Source organism: Thalassophryne amazonica, chromosome 18 (assembly GCF_902500255.1).
Source record: "Thalassophryne amazonica chromosome 18, fThaAma1.1, whole genome shotgun sequence".
NCBI lineage: Eukaryota > Metazoa > Chordata > Actinopteri > Batrachoidiformes > Batrachoididae > Thalassophryne > Thalassophryne amazonica.
In genome coordinates this window covers 13,253,247-13,263,307 of record NC_047120.1, presented here as the reverse complement: position 1 = coordinate 13,263,307, position 10,061 = coordinate 13,253,247, and the positions used below count along the sequence as shown (strand labels likewise).

General features: G+C 48.6%; 1 long non-coding RNA gene across 1 annotated transcript; it reads left to right on the top strand.

The window, feature by feature from the left end:
• Window positions 1–9,249: 9,249 nt before the first annotated feature.
• LOC117530356 lies at window positions 9,250–9,841 on the top strand. Its single transcript, XR_004566344.1, has 3 exons — window positions 9,250–9,386; window positions 9,489–9,541; window positions 9,667–9,841. It is a non-coding gene; the product is annotated as an uncharacterized LOC117530356 (long non-coding RNA).
• The last annotated feature ends 220 nt before the right edge of the window (window positions 9,842–10,061 follow it).

Here is a 10,061-nt window from a genome sequence, read left to right as displayed (position 1 = left end):
GTTGGACTTAAGTACCGAGCAGAGCAGTGTTCTCAATCGTAGGATGGAGGCTCTCACCGCCCAGGTGGAAGCGTGGGCTCAGGGCGCTGCTGCAGCACCTCCTCCTGCTGACCGTGTGCCAGAAACAGACATTCCGCTGGTCGTTCAACGAACCCCCCCACCTTCCCCTGAAGCATACATAAGTCCTCCGGAGCCGTACGGAGGCTTGTGGAGACGTGCGCGGACGTCTTGATGCCAGTGCTCGCTCGTCTTTTCACAGCGGTCCCGTCATGTACGCAGCAGACGCCCAGCCGGGTGGCTTATGTGCATCAATTTGCTTCCAGGAGAGGCACGCGCCTGGGCTACGGCGCTTTGGGAGCAGAATTCACGGCTCTAACAGTTTATACTGAGTTTGTGAGGGAGTTCCGACAGGTGTCGACACCCTCATAGAGGCTGAGACCGCTTCAAGTGTGCATGCTGTTGATCGGCAGGGGCGGCGAGCGCAGCGAAGTATGCAGTCGACCTTCGCATTGCGGCAGCGCGAGCCGGCTGGAATGCTGTTTGCGCTCCACGCCGCCTTTGTAAATGGACTGTCTTGGTCCTTAAGGAGCACCTGGTGGCGAAGGACGAGCCGCGGGATTTAGATGGGCTTATCGACCTGGTTATACGGTAGACAACCGATTAAACGGAACACCGACTGGGAACGAGACGAGGGGTGTGGCCAGGCACAAGCCGTCCTCTTCCTCCCGGGTCCGAAAGGAAGCCGACTTACCCACGCTCCACTGCCAGGGCTCTCCACGTGACAACAGCTCCCCATGCTGACGTTGCTATGGAAACGAGCAGGGCCAAAAAAATGATCAGATCAGAGGACAAAGGAGGCTGATCCCCCCGTGGGAGTGTTTTCTCTGCAGCTCTACCGAGCACATACAGAGAGAATGCCCCAAACGGTCAAAACAACAGCACTTCGTCCTTAGAGACTGGGCTAAGGGGTAGGTCACAACACCCACGTGGGGAAACCCCGACGATCTACACGAATCCCAGTCACGATCCTGAGTGGGGATCTAACCCTTCACGCCCCAGCACTGGTGGACACGGGGTCGGAGTGGAATCTGCTGGATAGCAGATGGGCAAAGGAGGTTGGGCTCCCTCTAGTGGCCTTACCGTCACCATTGTCGGTGCGGGTGCTAGATTGGCACCCTTCTTCCACTAATCACACACCAGACACAGCCAGTGACATTGGTGGTGTCTGGGAATCACAGGGAGGAGATTGTGTTTTATGTAACACCTTCTACCTCCCGAGTGATTTTGGGTTTTCCATGGGTGTTAAAACACAATCCCTGGATTGATTGGCTGTCTGGGGTTGTGGTTCAGTGGAGCGAAACCTGCCACCAGGAGTGTTTAGGATCCTCGGTTCCACCCGGTTTGATTGCTAAGGAGGAGGTTTCAGTCCCCCCCAATCTGACAGCGGTGCCGGCCGAGTACCACGACCTTGCTGACATCTTCAGCAAGGATCTGGCCCTCATGCTGCCCCCGCACCGTCCGTATGATTGTGCCATTGATTTGATACCGGGCGCTGAGTACCCGTACAGCAGGCTGTACAACCTCTCACGTCCGGAACGCGAATCAATGGAGACCTACATCTGGGACTCGTTAGCTGCCGGGTTGATCCGGAACTCCACCTCCCCGATGGGTGCTGGTTTCTTTTTTGTGGGCAAGAAGGACGGCGGACTCCGTCCATGCATTGATTACAGAGGGCTGAACGAGATCACGGTTCGCAACCGATACCCGTTACCTCTGTTGGATTCAGTGTTCACGCCCCTGCATGGAGCCCAAATTTTCACGAAATTGGATCTTAGGAATGCTTATCACCTGGTTCGGATCCAGGAGGGAGACGAGTGGAAGACGGCATTTAACACCCTGTTAGGTCACTTTGAGTACCTGGTCATGCCGTTCGGCCTCACCAATGCGCCCGCGACGTTCCAAGCATTGGTTAATGACGTCTTGCGGGACTTCCTGCATCGGTTTGTCTTCGTATATCTAGACGATATACTCGTCTTTTCTCCGGATCCTGAGACCCATGTCAAGCATGTACGTCAGGTCCTACAGCGGTTGTTGGAGAACCGGCTGTTTGTGAAGGGCGAGAAGTGTGAGTTCCACCGCACGTCTTTGTCCTTCTTGGGGTTCATCATCTCCTCCAACTCCATCGCCCCTGATCCGGCCAAGGTTGCGGTGGTGAGAGATTGGCCCCAACCAACGAACCGTAGGAAACTACAACAGTTCCTCGGTTTTGCAAATTTCTACCGGAGGTTCATCAAGGGCTACAGTCAGGTAGTTAGCCCCCTGACAGCCCTGACCTCCACCAAAAGTTCCCTTCACCTGGTCGGATTGGTGCGAAGCCGCGTTTAGGTGAGTTGAAACCGCCGGTTCCGACTGCACCGGTTCTGGTGCAGCCCGATCCCAAGCGCCAGTTTGTTGTTGAAGTGGATGCCTCTGACTCAGGGATAGGAGCCGTGCTGTCCCAGAGCGGGGAGTCCGACAAGGTTCTCCATCCATGTGCCTACTTTTCCTGCAGGTTGACCCCAGCTGAACGGATCTATGACGTCGGCAATCGGGAACTTCTTGCGGTGAAGGAGGCTCTTGAGGAGTGGAGACACCTGTTGGAGGGAGCATCGGTACCATTTACGGTTTTCACGGACCATCGGAACCTGGAGTACATCCGGACCGCGAAGCGTCTGAACCCCAGGCAAGCCCGCTGGTCGCTGTTCTTTGGGCATTTTGACTTCCGGATCACCTACCGCCCCGGGACAAAGAACCAACGATCTGACGCCCTGTCCCGGGTGCACGAAGAGGAGGTCAAGATCGAGCTGTCAGACCCCCTTGAAACCATCATCCCCGAGTCCACTGTCATGGCCGCCCTTACTTGGGACGTGGAGAAGACCATCCGGGAGGCCCTGACACGGAGCCCGGACCCGGGGACAGGTCCGAATAAGAACAAACAGTACCTCCCACCAGAGGCCAGGCTGCGGTCCTTGACTTCTGTCACGGTTCCAAGCTCTCCTGTCACCCAGGGGTGCGAAGGACCGTGGCAGTGGTCCGGCAGCGCTTCTGGTGGGCGTCTATGGAAGCCGACGTCCGGGAGTATGTCCAGGCCGCACCACCTGTGCCAGGGGCAAAGCCGACCATCACAAGGCCCAAGGCCTCCTCCAGCCTCTGCCTGTGCCTCGTCGCCCCTGGTCTCATATCGGCCTGGACTTTGTCACGGGCCTCCGCCTTCCCAGGGCACACACCAATCATCTAACGATAGTGACCGGTTCTCCAGGAGGCCCACTCGTGGCCCTCCGAAGCTCCCGACGGCCCCAGGAGACTGCAGACCTCCTGGTCCACCACGCGTGCGTCTGCATGGGATTCCATCAGACATTGTCCGGATCGTGGTCCTCAGTTCTCCTCCCAGGACTGGAGGAGTTTCTGCAGGGAACTGGGGGCCACCGTTCAGTCTCTCGTCTGTGGTACCACCCCAGACGAACGGGCAGGCAGAGCGGACTAACCAGGAACTGGAGCAGGCCCTCTGCTGCGTGACCTCCACGCACCCGACGGCCTGGAGTGACCATCTGGCCTGGATCGAGTACGCTCATAATAGCCAAGTCTCATCTGCCACCGGCCTCTCCCCGTTTTGAGGTGTGTTTGGGGTACCAGCCCCCGTTGTTTCCACTGGTGGAGGGAGGTCGGGGTGCCCCGGTCCAGGCACATCTGAGGAAGTGCCGTCGGGTGTGGCATACCGCCCGCTCTGCCCTGCTCAGAGCCCGGACGAGGGCTAAGGACCATGCAGACCGCCGGCGTTCCCGGCCCCTGCATACCAGCCCGGGCAGGAGGTCTGGCTAGCCACTAAGGACTCCCCCTGCAGGTGGAATCCCACAAACTAAAGGACCGGTACATCGGACCATTTCCCATACTCAAAGTCCTCAGTCCGGCCCGCAGTGAAGCTGAAGCTGCCAGCTTCACTGCGGATACACCCGTGTTTCATGTGTCAAGACTCAAGCCCTGCCATACCTCACCACTGTGTGCCCCGGGACCAGTGCCGCCTCCTGCCCGGATCATTGACGGGGAGCCCGCGTGGACGGTACGCCGGCTCCTGGACGTCCGTCGAAAGGGCCGGGGGTTCCAGTATCTGGTGGACTGGGAGGGTTATGGCCCCGAAGAGCGCTCCTGGGTGAAGAGGAGCTTCATCCTGGACCCGGCCCTCCTGACCGACTTCTACACCCGTCACCCGGACAAGCATGGTCGGGCGCCAGGAGGCGCCCGTTGAGGGGGGGGGTCCTGTTGTGTGGGCCACTGAAGAGGAGGTACTGCTGGCCCACCACCACAAGATGGCGCCCTGCTGAAGTGCGGGCTTCAAGCACGAGAGGGCGTCGGAGCGACCAGGAGTACAGCTGTCACTCATCATCCGTACCAGCTGTCACACATCCATACTCATCACCACCACCATAAAGGCCGGACTGCAACTCCACCTCCCCGCCGAGAAATCAACTACCAATCAGGTCATTTTCTCTGCTGACTCAAAACATTGAGTAATAATCTGAACTTCTTTGCAGCCGTTTTCCTGTGGTGTGTCCTTATCTGTGGGATTGGCGTTTGGTGTGATCAGCGACGGCTTCGCTTCACACCCCAACCAGATAAGTGGTTAGACAGGAGCTGCACGAGTGTGTGATGGAGGTGGAGGTGCTCCCTCCTTTACTGAATACAGACTGTGGGATTACTGAGTGTGCGACCTCACACTCATCTGGACTGTCTCTGTTCTCTGCCAGCAGTACCGGGTCTGACTGCTGAAGACAGCGGCCACCTGGGGCGCAGGGCTTGGCGGCTCCGGTGTTCTTCAGCTCCGTTGGCGGTGGAAGCTGTGTGGATCCGGCTTTTCTCTCACCAGGCGGTCCTTCTATCGTCGAGCCTTGCCCACACGTCACTGGGTATGATGCAGTCACTGTATTGTTATTGTCTGTACATCCTTGTGTGATCACCAACATTAAATTGTTACTTTTGGCTTATCCATTATCCGTTCATTAACGCACCCCTGTTGTGGGTCCGTGTCACGACACTTTCACACACAAGTTCAAGAAACAGGTGGAATATGCCGGGAAAGCTGCGCATGTTGGCACATAAGGCAAATGACTCTTCAAGTATTCTGACATATCCAAACTGATCCCATGATACCTGGTATGCAATATATAGGCCCCAACACCATAGCAGAGAACATGCCCATATCATGATGCTTGCACCACTGGAGGAACAAGGGAGACAATATTTCCTTCCATAAGTAAGTGGTTTTTGTTCTTCTTGTCACTTTGTCCGTGATATTTGGATGATAAACAGCTGATGTTTCCTGCTGTACCTGTGTCGCCGATGGACATGGACCATTAACCTCTTCACTATGTCTAGTTGATATTTTCCACTGCTAGACCAATGTCTAGTTAAAATACTTGTCGTTAGTGATTAAAATTGTTCGACAAGACTGGGGATTTTTTTTAATTTGCACCTTAAAATAATGAGATTATAATGACCTGCGCTGTGCCGCTCACAGTCACACCCACACATAGAGATGTGTACACACACCACTGACTTCATGAATGAAAATCGGTCAATAAAGGATAATTGTGTAAAAATATAATATGTATATAAATGTATTGTAATGGTTTTGGGAGCCGCGCTGCGCTGAACAGCAGCTGCTGCAGCTCAGCAGCTTGAACAGCGCAGATCTGTGTAACTTTCAACACTAATATTTGGGAATGTGTGTGCGTCAGAGTAAGTTTAATACTTTCCTGACATAGTTTAATGTAATTTAATTTTACTGGCTCAATATCCAGGTCAAAATGGCATTTTAACACATATTTTGCGAGCATTTTTCTGTGTGTTCAATCGCGAATCTCCATTGAAAATGCATTAATCCGGGTACTTCATCAATATTTTGCCCAGTTAGGAGACGTCATGTCGCTGTTCATGAAGGGACGTTTTCGTTTCAAAGAAAAAATATATATTATATACAGATAATATCATAAAATGCATTAAAATTGTAATCCTGCGAACTAATCCCCATTTTTACTAAATATACCTGTAATCTGAATACGTCTTTTTTTCTGTAACTGTAGCGGAATACAGTTACCTTTTTTTCTTGTATTCTAATTACGTAACGCCGTTACATGTATTCCGTTACTCCCCAAGCCTGCTGTCCACCATAGCCAAGACCAAAGAGCTGTCTAAGGACACCAGGGACAAACTGTAGACCTGCACAAGGCTGGGATGGACTACAGGACAACAGGCAAGCAGCTTGGTAGAAGACAACAACTGTTATGATTATTTATTAGAAAGTGGAAGAAACACAAGATGACTGTCAGTCTTCCTCGGTTTGGGATTCCATGCAAGATCTCACTTTGTGGAGTAAGGATAATTCTGAGAAAGCTCAGAACTACACAGGAGGACCTGGTCAATGACCTGAAGAGAGCTGGGACCACAGTCACAAAGATTACATTAGTGACACATGATGCTGTCATGGTTTAAAATCCTGCAGGGCAGCAAGGTCCCCCTGCTCAAGCCAGCACATGTCCAGGCCCGTTTGAAGTTCACCAGTGACCATCTGGATGATCCAGAGGAGGCATGGGGGAAGGTTATGTGGTCAGATGAGACCAGAATAGAGCTTTTTGGAATCAACTCCACTTACCATGTTTAGAGGATGAGAACAACCCCAAGAAAACCATCCCAACCGTGAAGCATGGGGGTGGAAACATCATACTCTGGGGGTGCTCTTCTGCAAAGGGGACAGGACGACTGCACCGTATTGAAGGGAGGATGGATGGAGTCATGTATTGCGAGATTTTGGCAAACAACCTCCTTCCCTCAGTAAGAGCATTGAAGATGGGTCATGGCTGGGTCTTCAGCATGACAATGACCCCAAACACACAGCCAGGGCAACTAAGGGGGTGCTCTGTAAGAAGCATTTCAAGGTCCTGGAGTGGCCTGGCCAGTCTCCAGACCTGAACTCAATAGAAAATTTTTGGAGGGAGCCGAAACTCCAAATATGAAAGATCTAGAGAAGATCTATATGAAGGAGTGGACCAAAATCCCTGCTGCAGTGTGTGAAGACCTGGTGAAAAACTACAGGAAATGTTTGACCTCTGTAATTGCAAACAAAGGCTACTGTACCAAATATTAACATTGATTTTCACAGGTGTTCAAATACTTATTTGCAGCAGTAACATACAAATAAATTATTTAAAAAAATCATATATTGTAATTTCCGGAATTTTTTTTTTTTTTAGATTATGTCTCTCACAGTGGACATGCACCTAAGATGAAAATTTCAGACCCCTCCATGATTTCTAAGTGGGAGAACTTGCAAAATCGCAGGGTGTTCAAATACTTATTTTCCTCACTGTATGTGAGGAAGAACTGTGAACAGTGTTTAAATGAATCAAATCAACTATTCTGAATCAAAATCATCAACAAAAAATCAAAGTGAAGAAACATTATGCATAAATTTCTCCTCAAAGAAGTCTGTATTTTCCCCCAAATGTATAATTTCATACTTCTACAAGAATTGTGAGCATTGTTGAGAAGAATGAAACAAAACCATCAGAATTAAAATCAGAAACTGAAAAAGTGTTTTGATGAATTTTAGATATTTTCACCACAAAAAACAATTCAAAATTGTACTATTTTGTGTGGAAGAATTGTGAACAGTGCTTTGATGAAGCAAACAAAAATAATAATAATCAAAATAATCAATCAATCAATAATCAAAATCCATCAAGAACTGAAGATGAAAAAACTTGGGGTGAGTTTCACCCCAAGTTTTCACCCTAAAAATTCCATATTTTCCTCAAAATCTACAGTTTCAACATGAAGACATTACAACATTCAGAGAATCAGAGCATTTCCCAGCATGCAGCAGGACTCCTGACAAAGACGCCATCTCACACCTCAACTACTGCAACACCTTGCTGACAGGTTAAACACCCTGAACATCCAAACACCACCTTTTAGTCCAAATGTTCTGACACACTGATGGACAATTTGTTTTTTGCATTTCTGTTGGATTTCTTTTGAATAGAATGCAATGGGCCCCTGACCTGGGGTCAATAGTTGCACCCTAAACATAGCTGGCATTGTATCTGAGTGCTCTCTTCAAGATGGTGACCATTCCCTTAATTAGGGAATAACCCTGTTGTGTCTGATGATTTGCGGGCGTTCATGCTGGTCGCAAATTGAGCTTTTTAAAAAGACGTTTTACCAGTAATGCGTTAGTGGAGCCGGTAAAACAGATATTTGCGACCGTAATTCAGCATGAACATCCGCAAATCATTAGACACAAGGGGTTTATTTGCATTCTAATCTAATTCCATCGTTTGCATGGTTTATTTTTCGGTAAGTAATTCGGTCGGCGAGGCTCCAACAGCGGTCAGGGCGAGGAGTAATCCATTAAATATATCAAATGTGAAACGGTAATTCTGTATCAGACTCCACATCAATACTTTCATATGGTAGCTTAAATTCACCCATTTCGGCATCGTCTTCACTATGCGACTTTCTCTTGCTCTGAGCTGACAGCACCATTATTGACATCTGCGTAGCAGCGTGCACGGGCCAGGGCGCGGCAGTATATACATGAAATGTGAACGTTCGAATTATTTTGCGACCGTACACCTGATATTTATACGGTATGAAATCTCACACGATTAACCAATCAGATTTGCGGAAAAAAATGTAATTGGATTAGAATTGCATGCATATCTGCACCTCATGGATACTTGGGTTGACTGCGGTATCACCTGAAGGTATTTCTTCAGGTTCTGCTTCATAAGCCCTGTTTCCTCCCACACAACTGGTGTTCTATCTATTCTTTTCATGACATGTTAGAGAGAATAATACCCCACCTCTTGTCAAAAGTTTGATGGATGACGTCACAGTCAATCAGAATTGACTGTCATTAAGCCCCGCCCCTAACCCCTCCCTAATCCCACCCCCTAGGAAGTATCACAGCCAATCAGAATCGGACTAAGCCACTAAGCCCCGCCCTAACCCCTCCTAATCCCACCCCTATGACGTGTCACAACCAATCAGCATGAGCGGATTCTGCGGTGAGTATATTTTGTAAATTGGTTTTAAATTCGTTTTTACAGCCTGTGTAATAATTATCTTGTTTTTTGTCTTATCTAATTATTATTTATATATGTTATAAATTTGATTATAATCGTTATTACAACCTGTGTAATATATATTGTCTAGCCTGATAATTATTTTATATGTTATTACAGATTATTTAAAAGTGAGTTGTGTAAATAAAATCGGTATGTCGGCTCTGTGTTTAGAGAAATCTGCTCGGACATTACAAACCTGTTTCGGACGTGCGCCAGCTGGGAGAGGTAATTATCTCAGATTTTTTTTTTTTTATTATTTGTGAAGTTATTACAGATTATTTAAAATCGAGTTGTGTAAATAAATTGTGTATCTGCTCTGTGTTTTAGAGAAATCTACGCGGACATTACAAACCTGTTTCGTACATGCGCCAGCCGGGGAGGTAATTATCTCAGATTATTTATTTATTTATTTGTGTATGTATTTATTTTTTAGCATTTGAGGAGCGCATATAATTCTTTCTCTCTCTCTCTCTCTCTCTGTCTTTTTCTCTGTCTTCACTTTTAGAATTCAAGCCTGAAGAAGAGGTGCTAGGTAAATTACCCTCCTTTCATAAAAACTTTCTTTCTAATGAAAAGTGAACTTGTGTAATAATTATTTTATTTTCTATCATACCTAATAATTATTTTACTTTTCGGTACTGATTCAGCAACCCCGAACGACGTTCCTGAACAGCTTAACAGAGCCAGTAAGCAATAACATTTATTAAGTCTGTATAAGGTTGCATACCCTATACGAGGTCTGTTAGAAAAGTATCTGACCTTTTTATTTTTTGCAAAACCCTGATGGATTTGAATCATGTGTGCTTGCATGAGCCAACCTTGAACCTTCGTGCGCATGCGTGAATTTTTTCACGCCTGTCGATTGCGTCATTTGCTGGTAAGCAGCCTTTGTGTGAGGAT